At 50.5% G+C, this 18,386-nt stretch overlaps 1 long non-coding RNA gene across 1 annotated transcript in view; it reads left to right on the forward strand.

The window, feature by feature from the left end:
- Positions 1–18,386, forward strand: part of LOC106895929 — a 29,289-nt gene that overhangs the window by 3,083 nt on the left and 7,820 nt on the right. Inside the window, exons 2-4 of the long non-coding RNA XR_001413550.1 lie at positions 5,170–5,758; positions 10,838–10,942; positions 17,020–17,176. This is a non-coding gene — a long non-coding RNA (uncharacterized LOC106895929). The remainder of the gene's footprint in view (positions 1–5,169; positions 5,759–10,837; positions 10,943–17,019; positions 17,177–18,386) is intronic.

Raw genomic sequence — 18,386 nt, forward strand, 5'->3', positions numbered from 1 at the left:
GGTTTAGATTGAACATTAGGAAAGAATTTTTCACCGAAAGAGTGATAGGGCATTGGAACAGGCTGCCCAGGGAGGTGGTGGAGGCGCCATCCCTGGCTGTGTTTAAGGGCCGTTTGGATGCAGTGCTGAGGGACATGGTGTAGGGGAGGACTTTGTAGAGTAGGGGAGATGGTTGGACTCGATGATCCCAAGGGTCTCTTCCAACCTAGACGATTCTATGATTGCTCCTCTCCACAGTCATCTTTTCATACTTTCCATGGGCTCCAGTAAGCTTGAAGCACCCCTTTGCCACTGGCTTGACCTCCAGACCCCCTTCTAGGGCAAGTGAGGAGGAGGAGCAGCTGGAGCAGGCAGACAGCACGGTGTCTCCCAAAACCAGCACCCTACCTCCTCCTGCCAGGCAGCTGATCCAGAGAAAATGTTGCATCCGAGCCAAGCAGCTTGTGCTCATCCAAGCTTCCAGCTCATGAAAATCTCACAGAGGATGAAACGGTCAGAAACCTACAGCTGCTCTAATTCATATGGTCTTTGATACACTTGGCTTCCCCAGTGTTTTTTCTCTCTGGGCTTCCAGGGGACAGAGATCCTGCAGAGACCAAAGGAGCCTGACAGGACAATTTCCAGAAAGGGAACTATTTCAGGATAACTGGAGGCTCCTGATCCTTTCCCCCTTGCCCTTCCCTGGTTGCTGGTGGTGGGCAGCAGAGGACATCCTAGAGGATGTCCTAGAGTAGTGTAGCAGCATGTGTGTTTTATTGCAGGAAGGTGGAGGCACGGCTGAATGCATAAGGAGTTTAGTGGCGCTTTTGGGGGCAGAAATCCCAAAATGGAAGCCTTGCAGGAAGTGGTTTTACCTCCTGCTGAGCTGCTGAGCATCCCCTGGAGCAGCACGGCCTGTTCAGAGCCAGAGGTGTGTGACCACTGGAAAATGCTTGTCATTGATGGGAATTGACATAATGCTCCAGATTTAATGAAGCACCATCAGTCAGTGAAAGGGAAAAAGAAATGGAAGGGGGTTACTTTCTCTTAATTTTTTATTTTTTTTTTAGGGGGGGGAAGAATTATTTCAGCATTTTACTAGTTATCGACGGTCAGCTTAGTAGAAAACCAACATCTTAGCAATATGGGGTAAGTTATGCTACCAAATAGGTCTCTTTCTCCTGCTGCCTCCCATTTTTCTACAAGCTGTTCTCACTCCTAGCCCTGCTCTTCTGTCCCCACTGGTGCGGGGAAGGACACGGCAATTCCCCTGTCCTGGGCACTGGTGAGGCCTCACCTTGAGTACTGTGTCCAGTTTTGGGCTCCCTACCATAAAAAAGACATTGAGGTGCTGGAGCGGGTCCAGAGAAGGGCGACAAAGATGGTGAGGGGTCTGGAGCACAAGTCTTGTGAGGAGAGGCTGAGGGAGCTGGGGGTGTTCAGCCTGGAGAAGAGGAGGCTGAGGGGAGACCTTATTGCTCTCTCCAACTCCCTGAAAGGAGGGTGTAGAGAGGTGGGGGTTGGTCTCTTTTCTCAAGTCACCGCCGACAGGACAAGAGGAAATGGCCTCAAGTTACACCAGGGGAGGTTCAGGCTGGATATTAGGAAAAATTTTTTCACTGAAAGGGTTCTCAGCCATTGGAATGGGCTGCCCAGGGAGGTGGTTGAGGCCCCATCCCTGGAGGTGTTCAAAAGACGGGTTGATGTAGTGCTGGGAGGTCTGGTTTAGTGATGATGCTCCTTGTTTGTTGTGGGGGTGTCTATTTTTGTCAGAGTTAGGTTGACGGTTGGACAAGATGATCTTTAAGGTCCCTTCCAACCTAGAAGATTCTGTGATTCTGTGATTTCAAGAGCCGGCTGAAAACCACACATAATCCCCTTTTTAGGCAGGACACGGAGATCTGAAGCTGGGATCCACGACCTCCTCCCAAGGAGTGTCAGCCTGTATCACATCCAAAAAAATGGGAAAGCATCAGGCTGGCTTATGAGGGCAGCACCCCCTTCCCTTGGCATAATCCATTCCCCCCCCTCTCCTCTGCCGCGCATACGGATGCCAAGAGGAAATGTTATTTCTATGGTGACGCATCCTCGAGAGCACCTAATCTGGATTTATCGAGGTCGTAAAACTGACTTAGCACTGCGGTACCTAGACTGGAGGATAAATAGAAGGCTTCTATTTATAACGCTGCCAATCTGGCGGCACCGCTCACAAGCCCTAAAAATAAAACTTTTTTTTTTTCTTTTTTTTTTTTTTTTTTGAAAAGCAAGTCGGGTTAATGGGGGCTCTTTTTTTTTTTTTTTTTTTTTTTTATTTTTTTTTGCATTGTCTGTGAACCAGACCCTGATCAGGGTGTGTGCTGTCGGGGTTTGGCAGAAATTCTGCACGACGTTGCTGCAATGCTGCCTCTTGGATAAGGAACTGGCTGGATGGTCGCATCCAGAGGGTGGTACTCAATGGCTCAAAGTCCAGATGGAAACCAGTCACAAGTGGTGTTCCTCAAGGGTCCGTGCTGGGGCCGGTGCTGTTTAACATTTTTATCAATGACATAGACAGGGAGATCAAAGGCACCATCAGCAAGTTTGTGGACGATACCAAGCTGTGTGGTGTTGTCGATACACCAGAAGGACGGGATGTCATCCAGAAGGACCTGGACAGGCTGGAGAGGTGGGCCCAGGTGAACCTCATGAGGTTCAACAAGAGCAAATGCAAGGTTCTGCACCTGGGACGGAACAATCCTCACCATCAGTACAGACTGGGGGGTGAGGGATTGGAAAGCAGCCCTGAGGAAAGGGACTTGGGGGTGCTGGTGGATGAGAAGCTGGACATGAGCAGGCAGTGGGCAGCTGCAGCCCAGAAGGCCAATCCCATCCTGGGCTGCATCAAAAGAAGCGTTGCCAGCAGGTCCAGAGAGGGGATTCTGCCACTTTACTCTGCTCTGGTGAGACCTCACCTGGAGTATTGTGTGCAGGTCTGGAGCCCTCAATATAAGAAGGACATGGACCTGATGGAGAGGGTCCAGAGGAGGGCCACAAGGATGATCAGGGGGATGGAGCACCTCTGCTACGAGGACAGGCTGAGGGAGCTGGGGTTGTTCAGCCTGGAGAAGAGGAGGCTCCGGGGAGACCTAATAGCAGCCTTCCAGTACCTGAAGGGGCTACAGGAAGGCTGGGGAGAACCTGTTTAGAAAGGCCTGCAGTGACAGGACGAGGGGCAATGGCTTCAAGCTGGAGGGGAACAGATTTAGACTGGAGATGAGGAGAGGGTTCTTCACTGTGAGGGTGGTGGAGCACTGGAACAGGTTGCCCAGGGAGGTGGTTGAGGCCCCATCCCTGGAGATGTTCAAGGTGAGGCTCAATGAAGCAACCTGGTCTAGTTGGGGGTGTCCCTGCTGACTGCGGGGGGGTGGGACTAGATGGCCTTTGGAGGTCCCTTCCGGCCTGGGAAATTCTATGATTCTTTGGAAGGCTGTGGCTCCTCCTTTCCCTTCGGGTGGTCCAACCATGTCCCCCCTCTCTGCAAGCCTGGGGCAGGAATTATTAGCCCTGATAATCAAACTCCACGAGGGAAGAGATCCAAGAGAAGCCAATGCACTCAGCTAGCTGTCAGGTTTCCAACCTGGTTGTTCCTCCTCTGGAGCATCCTGGTGTGAGTCTGGAATGTTCCCTCTATGTAGGGGTTAGCAGGAACCAGAGGGAAAAGGCACTTCTGCTGAGGGCTTTTCTTGTCCTTGGATGGGCAAAATATGGTTCAGATCGTATTTTGGGGGTCTGCTGCCTGCTGTCAGGAGTTGAGGTTTCCTGCTGTCCGGGGAGACCATTGCCTAAGAAAAAATGAAGCCCAAGAGAAAAAAAAAAAAAAGGAGTTTGTTGTGCTGGAGCTGCCTGGTGCAGATTTCTGCCTGCATGGGGCTGCATCGATTGAAGCCAACACAAGATCTCACCCTTCTCTCCCACTAAGCCCATGTGAGCTTGCAACTGGAGTATTTTGCAAGGTGAGTGCCACTGGTGGCAACTTGTGAACAGCCCAGCTGGCATTCAGGCTGCTGTGCTCCTCTCTCCTCTCTGTCTGTGTCATCAACACGGGCAGCAGCTCCTCTTGCTCTTCTCTCGGTGCTCAGCCCCAAAGCAGAGGGGAGGCAGCAGACATTGATGCCCTGACATGGCTGTTCATCAAAGCCAAGCAACCCTGATCTCACCAGGCTTGTTGCAGTCCACCAGGTAGTAATCAGTGACCAGGTACCCTAGGAGAGTAAACCTGAATTAACTTGTGAAGAGATCTGGTTAAGCTGATTAACCCACCATGAATCTTCTTTCCCAGGACTGAGGCATGTTGAGTTTGGAGAAGAGGAGGCTGAGGGGAGACCTCATTGCCCTCTACAACTCTCTGAGAGGAGGTTGGAGAGAGGTGGAGGTTGGCCTCTTCTCCCAAGGGAATAATGCCAGGAGCAGAGGAAATGGTCTGAAGTTGGGGCAGGGGAGGTTTAGATGAGATATCAGGAAGAATGACTTTCCTGAGAGGGTGGTCAGGCCCTGGAACAGCCTGCCCAGGGAGGTGGTGGAGTCACCATCCCTGGAGGTATTTGAGAAACGTGTAGAGGTGGCACTTCAGGGCATGCTCTAGTGCCCGAGATTGTTGGTTTGTGCAGGATGGTTTTGGGGGGGGGGGGTTGATGGGGGTTTTTTTTTGGTGTGTGTATGGTTGGACTTTATGGGGTGGTTTTGGGGGGGTTTTTTGGTGTTTGGTTTTTTTTGTGTGTGGTTGGACCTGATGATCTCAAAGGTCCCTTCCAACCATGATGATTCTGTGATTCTGAAGTGAGCCTCACCTTCCAACTATATTGAGTTTGATACCAAGCATTTATTTATGTTTTTAATATTAAACCTTAGTTTAATATAAAACCTTTTAATATAAACCTTAGTTTAACTCACCCTTGTAAAATCTGTATTTTTGGATATAGCTTTCCCCTGCTAGCCCACCTAGCACAGCAGAAAGGTCCCAGATCTTGTTCCCTGCTTAGGTTGGCATGCTGAACAGCCTCCCAGCTTTCTTGTCTTTGATACGAAAGCAGAGACCTGGATTTTATCGTTAATGTTGTTATGGATAAGATCACAAGGCAGATACCTGCTGTTGTGACTGAACACCAGCTGGGCTTCCCTCACCATGTTTTCTGGTTTCGCATTTAATTTCAGAACAAATCAGGCTCTCCTTTCTTGTGGTTTCCAGCTGCTGAGGTCTACGAACATCACTCTGGTGGATCTCGCTGTTCTTCACGTGGCTCTGCTGGAGGGGCAGGAAGAGGGAGAGGTGCCCAAGCTGGTCCTCCACCCGCTCTCCTTCCAACATACCTGGCTTCAAGGAGTGACCTAAATGAGAAGAGCTCCTCCTTGCTGACCAGCTGCTAACCAGGGCTGCCAGGAACCCTGTGGTCATTTTGATGTCCTTCTGGAACAGACAAGTGTGGCTTTCAGCCCACAACAAGGCACCATGTTACTAATTGGGCTGGTGGGGCTACGTGGGATCGTCACTGTCACACTAGGAGGGGATGGGGAGCACTCGGTGGGGGGCTCTGCCAGGGTCCTGGCACACAGGATGAGCCCTGAGCATCAAAACCTCACATGTAGCAAAAACTCGTGGTCAAAGGAGTGCTTTTGGCTCCACAGAGGGGCATTTTTCTCAAGTCATTATTTCTTCCCGTAGGAAAGAGAACGTGGGCATTGCATGTGACACCATGTGATGTGGAAGCAAGAGACATCGATGTTCCTTCAAACTCATGGTCAGGTTTGTTGGCTTTTTGTTTTGGCTTTTTCTACCTGTGACTTCACTCGGTTTGGAGAGAGTAGATGCTACAGACATAGGGGAAAAATCATTCCCGAGTCTCCTGTCCCAAATGGTACACAACAAAAGTGCCATTAAGGGTGATGGGGCTGAGAAGGACCTGGCCCAGAATGCTGCTTTACAGAACAGCTTACAGGGCTAGGGGATACCAGCAGCAACATGCCCACCTACCTTGTGGCCCTGTGGAATCACAGAGTTGGAAGGGACCTTCTAGAGCCCATCCAGTCCAACTCCCCTGCCAAAGCAGGGTTGCCCAGAGCACATCACTCAGGAGCATCCAGGCGGGGCTTGAAGATCTCCAGAGAAGGGGCCTCCACACCCTCCCTGGGCAGCCTCTGCCAGGGCTCTGCCACCCTCACCCCAAAGAAGTTCTTCACATTGGAGTGGAACTTCCCATGGTCCAGCTTGTGCCCGTTGCCCCTCGTCCTGTCACTGGGAACCACTGAAGCCTGTCCAGGTCATGATGGATGGTGGCACATCTGGAGTGTTGGCCAGTCCTTCCAGTTTGGTAACATCAGTGAACTTGCTGAGACACACAAAGTTAGGCCAACCTAAATCCAAGGTTGAAAAGCCCTTTCAAATATTCCTAAGCTTCCCAAGCAAAGGGGGTTTTAAGAGCTTTTGTGTGTTGCTGTGACCAGATTTGTTTGGCTCTGGATCTAGGATCCTCAGGGACACCAGACAAGCCTAAATATTGATGGGGTTGACACGCATGGGGGTAAGGTCAGTAAAACCCGAGGTGAGATGAGGAAGGCAGGGGCTGCAGCCACTCAGGGAATGGAACTACCTGCAGATGGTTGGAGCCCAGGGCATGGGGCAGCCCTTTCCTTCAAACTCATGGTCAGGTTTGTTGGCTTTTTGTTTTGGCTTTTTCTACCTGTGACTTCACTCGGTTTGGAGAGAGTAGATGCTACAGACATAGGGGAAAAATCATTCCCGAGTCTCCTGTCCCAAATGGTACACAACAAAAGTGCCATTAAGGGTGATGGGGCTGAGAAGGACCTGGCCCAGAATGCTGCTTTACAGAACAGCTTACAGGGCTAGGGGATACCAGCAGCAACATGCCCACCTACCTTGTGGCCCTGTGGAATCACAGAGTTGGAAGGGACCTTCTAGAGCCCATCCAGTCCAACTCCCCTGCCAAAGCAGGGTTGCCCAGAGCACAGTTTGGCTCTGGATCTAGGATCCTCAGGGACACCAGACAAGCCTAAATATTGATGGGGTTGACACGCATGGGGGTAAGGTCAGTAAAACCCGAGGTGAGATGAGGAAGGCAGGGGCTGCAGCCACTCAGGGAATGGAACTACCTGCAGATGGTTGGAGCCCAGGGCATGGGGCAGCCCTTGGCAGGTGGCAGCTTGATGGCAATTGCACAGTTGGGCAGTTCTTGGAGAAGAAAGCCAGAAGGGCAAGTAATTCCAGCACAGTAAGTGCGGTTAAGCACTGCCATATGGCTGCTTCTGCAGAAGAAGCAGCACACGGGGAGTGAGCCATCCCCACTGCTTTTCCTTCAGAATGAACTTTGCAACTCTTCTCCTACAAGTACTGGAGAAATTTCAGGACCTGTGGGGGGGTCACAGCAGTTGGCAAAGTAATTTCAGAGATGCCTGGGAGAATGAGCCTCAGGGAATGGATATTATCCATAATATCCAGGGATATTATTTTTTTCTCTGCCCCAACTGCATCTGGGAGGAGGCTGGTGGCAAAAAGGGCAAGGCATTTCTAATGGTGGAGAACCTGAGGTGGATCAGAGAAGAGGGAGAAAAAACTTTATCAGGGATAGGGGGTGAAACCCGGTCACACCAGATGTGGAGGAGGGGAAGAAGTGGCTGCAGTGAATTCAACCCTGTCGTGCCAGATGTGGAGGAGGGGAAGAAGTGGCTGCTGGTGGCCAAAAAGGCTTTTGACTCGTTAGAAACTATTGCAACTAGAGAAAAAAAATATTTAAACAGCTTTATTTCCTGCAAGGTTTTTGATACAAGCTGGGAGGAGAGCAGGCAACTATTTTCCAGCCAGAGCGGGAAAGAAAAGAGTAGGATTTTCTGCTTCATTTAATGAATCTATTGCTTTTGTCCCCAGCGTTCCCACTAATTAGCCCGTCTTAACCCTTGCGTCTCCACTAACCCTGTTGGCATGGGGCTACCAATGCTGGGGAGAAACCTTCTCAGGTACATTTTTCTTTGCCTACGGGGAGCAAAAGGCAGCTTTGCTGAGGGACTGAGTGAAAATAAGAGCCTGGAGAGCAGGAGGTTGTTGGGGAAACAGCGGCTTTCGTCAGCGATTGATCCTGAGAGACCATTTCTGAGCAGAGAGAGAGGAGGAGAGTGTTTGGGGAAAGCTCTTTGGGAGGAAGGGCATCCTCCTCTGCAGCGGGCTGAGAGGAAAGGATGGGAGATATAGCAGAGAGGAGACAGCTGGTGGGTGGGAGGAGGGAAGATGAGGAGCTTCTCAGCAGGGCAGCAAGTAACACGCATGCTTGCGGGCTGGGAATTTTGGGGGCTGAATGATGGAATTTGCTTATTTGTAGCAACTGAGATTTCACTGGCAGAGGGAGGATTTCTTCTCCCCCATACCAGGCCCCTTCCAGAACCAAACCCCAGCGTTGCTGACAGTCCGTAGCAATAGCTCGCTCCCTGTTTGTTTTTGACTTAAAACCTCAGCTCTGAAATTGTGCAGTTGCATGAGAAGATCTGCTTGAGTCTTTTCAAAAGGGTCTTTTTTTAAAAAAAAGGTTTGTGACCGACCCTGCTGGTCAAGAAAGGAAGCTTTAAAACGATGAAAGACGAGAAGACAGAAGGAAACAAACATTTGTGAACAACTTAAAAAAAAAAAAACCCAACCCTCCAACAAGCCACCTGTCTTTTGGGGAGATTTCACAATGCTTGAATGCACGTGGCTGGCAGGATCACAGCTCCAAGCCACAGCTGCTGGAGCTGTTGAATGAAACGTCACCATCTCAATCACTGCACGCGAGCTGCGATGGATAAAAAGCTTCCCTCCGGTCCCCTTCCCCCTTCTCACTCCAAAACCCCTCATTCCTGGTGCCTGTAAAAAAACATCTTGTTTGATGTGAGCGCTGGAAGCAGCCAGTTCTGACAGCCTTGTTTGCTGGGGCACAAAGCCTGCTGCTGATGGGGTGGTGAAGGCCACCAGCAGCTCCCAGAGACCTCCCACTGCAGCCTCTTTCCCTTTGCTGGCATGATTCAGTGGGCTTGGGGATCTCACAGATCCCTCCTCTCATGGAGGAATGTACTAATTACCTACCTTATAAAAGCCCTGCTAATATCTTTTTCTCCCTCTAGACTTTGCTTCTCTTCTGGCACAGAGATGATGCTGTCTCATCATCATCCCTGCTTAGTTCCTCCTGCCTACCCTGCTCCATGGATCAGGCTCTGGGCTGTGCACAGGAGCCACACAAATGCCCGTTTCTCCAGCTTCTCATCCCCAAAACTCACTCTGTAAATGCACCTTGCTGCTTGTGGTGCCTTCAAGAAGACCACAGCGTCCAGGCTATGCTTTTCCTGCCGTAGGTTCAGCAGTCCCACACACCCATCCTAGCTGGTCATTTCTCAATGGTGCCCAGGGACAGGACAAGAGGAAATGGGCACAAACTTGAGTATAAGAAGTTCCACCTCAACATGAGGAGGAACTTCTTTACTGTGAGAGTGGTAGAGCCCTGGCAGAGGCTGCCCAGGGAGGTGGTGGAGTCTCCTTCTCTGGAGACATTCAAAAACCGCCTGGACAAGATTCTGTGCAACCTGCTCTAGGTAGACCCACTCCATTGGGGCTTTGGACTTGAAACCCCATATGATTCTATGGCCAGGGTTTCATCACTGACTTTGGACTTGATGATCTCCAGACGTCCCTTCCAACCCCATATGATTCTATGATTCTATGGCCAGGGTTTCATCACTGACATCATAACCTCCCAGCATCTCTTCTCTTGGCACTGTCCTCCTGCCAGGTGCCTTTGCACTGCTGCAGCTCTCAAGGCAGGGTTGGCACTCACAGTTTTTTCCCATGTGACCAGCTCCACATCCAGCTCTCCCACAGCATCACTTTGCATCACACTCACATGGAGTTTCCAAAACAGGTAGCTCTGTGTCTGTCTGTTCCCTCTGATATAATCATAGAATATCAGAGTTGGAAGGGACCTTAAAGATCATCCAGTTCCAACCCCCTGCCCTGGGCAGGGACACCTCCCACCAGCCCAGGTTGCTCCAAGCCCCATCCAGCCTGGCCTTGAACCCCTCCAGGGATGGGGCAGCCACAGCTTCTCTGGGCAACCACCAGTGTCTCACCACCCTAAGTGAAATCCCATGCGACCAGCTCCACATCAAGCTCTCCCACAGCATCACTTTGCATCACACTCACGTGGAGTTTCCAAAACAGGTAGCTCTGTGTCTGTCTGTTCCCTCTGATATAATCATAGAATATCAGAGTTGGAAGGGACCTTAAAGATCATCCAGTTCCAACCCCCTGCCCTGGGCAGGGACACCTCCCACCAGCCCAGGTTGCTCCAAGCCCCATCCAGCCTGGCCTTGAACCCCTCCAGGGATGGGGCAGCCACAGCTTCTCTGGGCAACCACCAGTGTCTCACCACCCTAAGTGAAAAATTTCTTCCTGATATCTAATCTAAATCTCCCATCTTCCAGCTTGAAGCCATTACCCCTTGTCCTATCACTACATAACCTTGTAAAAAGTCCCTCTCCAGCTTTCCTGTAGGCCCTCTACAGATACTGGAAGGGGCTATGAGGTCTTCCTGGAGCCTTCTCTTCTCCAGGCTGAACAACCCCAACTCTCTCAGCCTGTCCTCACAGGAGAGGGCCTCCAGCCCTCTGAGCATCTTCGTAGTGCTGGTTTCATCCCTTCTGAACACCTCTGAGATGGAGCACCTCTTGCAACACAGGCCAGTGAGCAGGAGTGTGCTTTGTGATTGAGCTGGAGCAGGGGAAGGTGGGGAAACACAGCCTCCAGCAGAAAGGTGAAGACTGTAGCTCTTGTCTCCTTGTCTCCTCACAGGCTTACCCCAGCCTGGGAGGGTGCCAGGGAATGGTTTCCCTTGTGACTACCTGCTCATGCTGCAGACAGGACATTGCTCAGCCCCATTTGGATGTGCTTTTCAAGGTAGGTTATTTCTCCTGGAAATACATGCTCTTCTCTTTAACCCACTGCCTGGGCTCTGCAGCTGCTGTGGCAGATGGGCAGCACATTGGGCTTTCTGGGGGTGCTTCTTTCACACCACTGACCACTTCACAGAATCACGTGGGGTGGGAAGGGACCTCTGGAGATCATCTAGTCCAACCCCCTGCCAGAGCAGGGCCACCCAGAGCAGGTCCCACAGGAACGTGTCCAGGTGGGGTTTGAAAGTCAGTTGAATGTGACTTGAAGTGAAGTTGCTTGAAGTGACTTCTCCTTTTCTCAGCAGCCCCCGTCTCTTCAAGGCCAGGGTTTTCTTTGGCATGTTTTCCTGCTTTTGCTGGCTCTCAAATCAAGCTGAGCTGGTGTGGAGACTCTCTCTGAAACTGTACCCTGCATATGTGGACTGTTGTGGTCCTGCTAAAGGACTCGGTGGCTTTCTGTCCTGCTGACTGAGTCATTAGTGGCTGTAATAATTATAGGGGAGCACTTGAACTTCAGGGGAGGTCTAACTGGATCTCAATTTGTGGGATTGGGCATGTTTCTTCCTCTTTTGTCCCTAATGGTGTTTGGTTAAAGCAGTGGGAGAGTTGCAGTGAGCGGTTTGGTAGCTGGAGAAGGAGGTATTGTGATGTCTGTGTGTTTATGTCCTTCTCTGCTGTAGATTGGCCACCTCTGGTAGGACTCTTGGCAGACCCCAGCGAGCGTAAATGGTGCTGTTGGTAAATTGTCCATCTGGTGGTGTATCACAGAATCACATGGGGTTGGAAGGGACCTCTGGAGATCATCCAGTCCAACCCCCTGCCAAAGCAGGGCCACCCAGAGCAGGTCCCACAGGAACGTGTCCAGGTGGGTTTGAATGTCTCCAGAGAAGGAGACTCCACCACCTCCCTGGGCAGCCTCTGCCAGGGCTCTGCCATCCTCACAGCAAAGAAGGTCCTCCTCATGTTTGAATGGAACTTCTTCCATTCAAGTTTGTGCCCATTTCCTCTTGTCCTGTCCCTGGGCACCACTGAAAAAAGACCAGCCCCATCCTCTTGACACCCTCCCTTTAAGTATTTATCAGCATTGATCAGATCCCCCCTCAGCCTTCTCCTCTCCAGACTAAAAAGACCCAAGTCCCTCAACCTCTCCTCATAAGAGAGATGCCCCAGGTCCTTCATCACCTTTGTAGCCCTCTGCTGGACCCTCTCCAGCAGTTCCCTGTCCTTCTTGGACAGGAAATATGGTGGAAAAAAGAGCAGATGATGGAAGATATCTTTAAGTTTCTTGGAAGTGTGTATAACCTGCCTGTGTTGGCTTGACTTCAGTCTAGGGTGAAGCACAGATGTTGAGACAAGCCAGATGGGAGTCTGGTGGCTTCGGGGGCCAGACTGCCCTAGTGAACGCTAAAATCTTTGGGTTTAGCACAGTAATTTGACATGTGCCAGGGGCTGTTTCATCTTCCTCACACCCTGGCTGGCTGGTGGCACGCAGTGGAGGTGAGTGCTTCTCTCCAGAGTCAAGTCTTGGTTATGGGGGCAGCAGGGAGGCTCTCAGCTTGGTTGTCATCCCCATGAACTCCGCATGTAAAAGCAGTGTCAGGTTCTGGGGTGATGGTCCCAAAGGGACTGCAGTCACCATCCAAGCAACACCTAAGGGAGTCCTTCCTTGCAAGGGAAGAGGAGCTTAAGTGCAGTATTCTTCTGAGCTATATGTTGATGTAGTGCTGGGAGATATGGTTTAGTGATGGTGGTGCTTTTTGTTTTTTGTGTGTTTGTCTATTTTTGCCGAAATTAGGTTGATGGTTGGACAAGATGATCTTTAAGGTCCCTTCCAACCTAGAAGATTCTGTGTTTCTGTGATTTTCTCTCCTGCTGGGTAGCAGGACAGAAAGTAGAAGGTAGACCCTAGATTGCAGGGTCTGCTCCTGGAAACCCCCTCCCAGACCATTTCAGGGGTCCCCTGGGTGACTTTGTTCCCCTATAATTGGGAGGTTTCCCCCTGCTGTTGTGTGTGTGCTGCTCTCGTCCAGCAGGTAGGACATGGAAACTGAGGCCAAGGTGGGGACAGGGAGCTGGTCACCATCCAAGCAGCAGCTCAGATGAGCCTGTTCCCAGCAGATGACATGCTGGACTTTGGAGCTCTCCCTTCTCTGGTGGTGACTGGGCATCCAAACATATATCTGAGTGGCTTTCTCGTGAGTAACTCTGCAATGGGCTGTGCAATCACAAGGGTAGATCTCATAGATAGTCTTCTTCCATGGCGGAAATATTCCACTTATTTTTATCCTCGTTTCCTGTCTGTTAGCCAGTTAATTATCCCTCGGAGGACTTTCTGTAAGTCTCTTTTGGGAAGGAAACTTGGCAAAGTCTGCCTGAATGTCCTTGTCCATTTAAATGAGAACAGAGGATTCAATTTTAGTACCTTCTGGAGAAAAGGGTTTGGGTTGTTGTTTTTTGTTTTTTTTTGTGAGCCTGTGTGGCTGTTTTTTTCCCCTGACTGTGACAAGCTGCCAGGAACAGAGATTTTCCTCTCTGGATCTTCTCTGCCGCAGTGCACTTGCAAGCAGCCATCTCTGCAGAGGAAGCATGAAGAAGGAGGCACTTGTACTCCAGAGGAAGCATGAAGAGGAGGCACTTGTACTCCAACATGTCCATTCATTGAATGGATGCACACCTGGGCTTGCTCCAAAGCTGCTTGTGGTGCTCCAGGGCCACCACGCTGCGTCACATCCCTCCGTTCTCCTGATGATCCTACTCTTTAATGGGTGTCCTTGAGGAAGCATTTAAAAACGTGAAACGTTCCGTTGCCATAGCAACTGGCTTTTCTGGAAATGGGAAAAAAAACCCCACACATCCCTGGAAGGTCAGAGCCTCTTGGTGAGATGCTGTGGGTTTGCGGTGGGTGCTGGTAGGTGAGGAGGAGGTCACAGCCACCTGCCACAGGTTCCTCCCTGCTGCTGTAGGTTGGCGTGGGTGTCCCACTGTCCTCCCAAAGGGACCAGCTCAGGCTTAACTTGGAGATATCTCTGGTATCCACCGTGCCTCAGTCTCCTGCAAGCCCAAGCTGTGGTTTTGTGTAAGCCTAAGCCACGACCAAAGGAGATCTCCAGATGAGCAAACACAACTTTGGAGCTTCCCAACAGGCTCAGAGTGAGTGCAGGGCTGCCATGTGAAAACTTGGAGCACAGTGGCTACGTCCTCTCCACTGTCACCTGTCCCTTTACCATAGACTTGCAGGGACTGGGTCCCACCATCCCCAGGTCTCTGCTTGCAGACTGACCCTAGCTTGGGTGAGGGACTCACTCAGTCTTCACCGTGTTGTGCTTGGGATGAGAAATGGCAAACCTCTTGTTTAGCACTCCCATCATGGCAGGAGAACCCATCCAACCTCCTGAAGCTGTAGAGTCAAGTGGGAACGCAGGAAAGTGCTGGCAGCAAACCTGCTGCAACCCTCACCACTTCCAAGTGCTACAACTTGGTGCTTGGTGAAGAGGGTGCTCCTAGAGCATGGCCACTCCTCATTGTTCTCCCCAGCAGGCATGGTTTGGAGCTGCCAGGCTTGCTGCCGTGTCTTCCCTGACTTCATACATGTGCTACGAGAGCACACGTGTGAATAGTGTCATTGGATCCCTAGTGAGTAGGGGCCAATAGTGTCTTTGGCAGCCACCAAGCCTGTAGATTTCCTTCCATGCTGGAGTTGTGTGCTGGAAGGGATCAAGGTGGGAGTGTGTGTTTCAAGGCTTAAAAAAAGTCATGCCAGTCCAGACGGCTGCTTTGTAAAGTGTAACCTCTGCAGTCTCTGTGTCTTGAACTCAAATGGCATCTTTGGATCAAGCCCCAAGGAAAAGCTGCCAAGGCTGGCAACGCACCACTGGAACTACCCTCCTGGGTTTTACTACTACCAGTACAAAATGCACCCAGGGATAGAGGAAAACCTCCTGGTTTGGGCATTGCTTTAGTGCTTGGATGATCTCCGTTCATCTTTGAAACCCTTGTACAAGACAGAGGAAGTTGCTTTGGACTTTTGGAGTTCTGTCCTCCATCCTGACTCTTCTGTATTGCTTCCTGAGAAGACACAGTCTTTCCCTCATGCAGGTTGGTGGAACTTCCTTAAAAGCTAATAAGGACGTCAACCCTTGACTTCTAATTGATTTGGCTTCTGACTCTCTTGTGGCTTCACCAGACACTTAATGCACCAAAGTTTGCCTTAGGGCAACTCCTTGCCTGTCTCCAGAAATTATCTGACATTGAGGCACGGCGCTTGGAAGCCACCCAAGTTACTGCACCTTCACAGGTTACTGAGTGTAACTGAATCACAGCAGTAGGGTGTGCGTGTTGGTGGGATGTGCGAGGCAGAAAGTGCTCGAGTTCCTTCATCTGCATTGCCTTACGTAGAGCACAGGAACCACGTATGTCCCAGAAAGCTTGTGCAAAGTGGTGCATTCATTTTTTTAAAGGGTCAACGCCTTTTTTTTTGCCTCCAATACGCTGAGTTAGCGTCTCTCCATCCAGCGGGAGCTCCTGCTGAGAGCTGTGAGTGATGAGCAAAGAGCAGTAAGTGATGCCTGAGGAAGGACCCAGCAGTGACCCTTTTGAGATGCACAGGTGCTGTTGGGGTGACAGTGGTGTTACAGCATCCATTTCCTGTGAACATTCCTGGGAAATGATCGCTTAGCAAGAATGCAGAGGTCTTGCATTTGCTTTCTCTTGTGTGAAACTTCAATGCCCTGCCATGTCCAGTCGTGCTTCTCTCCCTCCCCGCTTCCAAAGGGATGTCTGCAGAGACCATCTGTAGCAGTGTGAGACATCCCTAGCAGTGTGCCCAGGTGGCCAAGAAGGCCAATGGTATCTTGGCCTGTATCAGGAACAGTGTGGTGAGTAGGACCCGAGAGGTGATCTTCCCCCTGTACTGGGCAGTGGTGAGGCCTCGCCTCGAGTACTGTGTCCAGTTTTGGGCCCCTTACCACAAAAAAGATATTGAGGTGCTGGAGTGGGTCCAGAGAAGGGCAATGGAGCTGGTGAGGGGTCTGGAGCACAAGTCTTGTGAGGAGAGGCTGAGGGAGCTGGGGGTGTTCAGCCTGGAGAAAAGGAGGCTGAGGGGAGACCTTCTCGCTCTCTCCAGCTCCCTGAAAGGAGGGTGTAGCCAGGGGGGGTCGGTCTCTTCTTCCAAGGAACAGGCGATGGGACAAGAGGAAACGACCTCAAGTTGCACCAGGGGAGGTTCAGGTTGGAGACTAGGAACAATATTTACACTGAAAGGGTTATTAAGCCTTGGAATGGGCTGCCCAGGGAAGTGGTTGAGGCACCATCCCTGGAGGTGTTCAAAAGACGGGTTGACATGGTCCTCAAGAATATGGTTTAGTGATTTTTTTTATTGCTTATTTCTTACTTATTTTTTGTCAGAGTTAGGTTGATGGTTGGACTAGATGATCTTTAAGGTCCCTTCCAACCTAGACGATTCTATGATTCTGTGACCCCATGTGCTCACACGGTCAGAGGGCTTTCACCCAGCCTGCAGGTCTAGCAGCTGGATGCTGTTGATAGGTGGATGGTGTGAACTCTCAAACTGAACACCTTGCTTAGCCTTGTTTTGCACTGCGTAGCTGCCTGTGGGCTTTACTCTATGTACCTGTGGTCAAATACGCCTCTGTTAGATGTCACTATTTCAGTTTTGGGGAGTTTGGGGTGGAGGATTCTGTTTCTGTAGAAATCAGTGGTGCTGTTGACTTGCAAGTGGTCAAGATTCTGCTTTGCTCCCTGAAACACATCACGCTCCTGTCCTCACAAGTCAGGTCTAGTTTTCCTGAAACCACGTTATTGCTCATCACTGAATTCACTATCCTGAGCCAGCTTTGATTTAGTTTTCACTTCAGATTTTTAGCTGAGTTTTGGACCTGTTCTAATTTGGACTGGATGACATTGACTCTGCCAGAGATGTTCTTCGCACAAGAATGCGTCATTGGGCATTTGTGCCAAAGCAATGGGACCCATTAATTTCCTTTCCATTTATAGACCCAGCTGCATGTTCATCTTTAAAAAGTAAGGAGCTCATTAACGTAGAATTTTCTTCCTCAAATTTAGGAGCATCGCTGACTCCTCTATATCCATGTATGCAGAGTTGCTTCCACCCAACTGCAGTCTAAGCCACGGACAGCTGTCCTGTTTGAGACCTAGCCCCTCGTATCTAGCTCCTCTGACCTACTGGCAGGACTCCTTGGAAGGACTAATTTTCATCAAGGTAAGATATGACAATGTTTTGAGCTCATGTGATCAGCTCAGCTGAACCCCTAAGTGACATTGCGAGCCTAAATAGATGAAACCAAAGTAAGTTATCACCTTTGTTGACAAGTGACTTTTTCTTTCCGATGAAGTGAGCAAGCCTGAGCATTACCACAGGAATTTCAAGTGGGTGGGAGAAAGGATGAAAAATTGTCAACAGGATGTGTTCAGAAGTGAACAGCACTGCTCAGGGATAGATTTTTGCAACCTATCTTCATTAATATCTTTCTTAATGAGCTGAGCACTCACGGAGGAGTGTAGGGATCACTTCTGCAGATGAGACAGTTGAGAACATTGCCAACGTGGAAGCGGATCTGAATGTCACACAGGAAGGATGGAGCAACCTTGAGGGCTGTTAGAAGAAGCAGTGTGAGATACCACAAGGCAGGTAGTGCGTTTGGATCTATTAATAAAACTTCTCCCATTTGCTAGACCCTCATCTATGTGAGTTACCAGAGGAAGAGGAAGTGGGGTAGTAACTAATTGCAGGATGACTGTAGGCACAGGCGGATGTTCCTAGTGCAATCCTAAGAGATGTATTTAGCAGAGAGGGAAGTATTGCTGCCTCCAAACAAGGCTTCGATTAGACCTTGTCCAGCAAGTTGCTTAGAGCTCAGGAAGACCAAACTGCCAGTAGAAGTGATGTGGAGGAGCAGGCAGTGGAGAGCGTGTCCTAGAAGGGGATGCTGAACTTGGAAATATTGTGGAATTGTGGAAATAGAAAACTGAATGTGGGTACAGTGCTGGTGCCCTCATTTGCCTGCCCTTGCAAAGGTCAGTACGTTAGGAGGCTGTGCCACAGGACAGGTCAACATGGGCTGGGTATGGAGTAGGCATGGCCTGGGAAGTTCATAGAATCATAGAATTGCCCAGGCTGGAAGGGACCTCCGAAGGCCATCTAGTCCGACCCCCCTGCAATCAGTAGGGACACCCCCAACTAGACCAGGTTGCCCAGGGCCTCGTCGAGCCTCTCCTTGAATATCTCCAGGGAAGGGGCCTCAACCACCTCCCTGGGCAACCTGTTCCAGTGCTCCACCACCCTCACAGTGAAGAACCCTCTCCTCATCTCCAATCTAAATCTGTTCCCCTCCAGCTTGAAGCCATTGCCCCTCGTCCTGTCACTGCAGGCCTTTCTAAACAGGCTCTCCCCAGCCTTCCTGTAGCCCCCT

Source organism: Calidris pugnax, unplaced genomic scaffold (genome assembly GCF_001431845.1).
Source record: "Calidris pugnax isolate Ruff unplaced genomic scaffold, ASM143184v1 scaffold210, whole genome shotgun sequence".
NCBI classification, from domain to species: domain Eukaryota; kingdom Metazoa; phylum Chordata; class Aves; order Charadriiformes; family Scolopacidae; genus Calidris; species Calidris pugnax.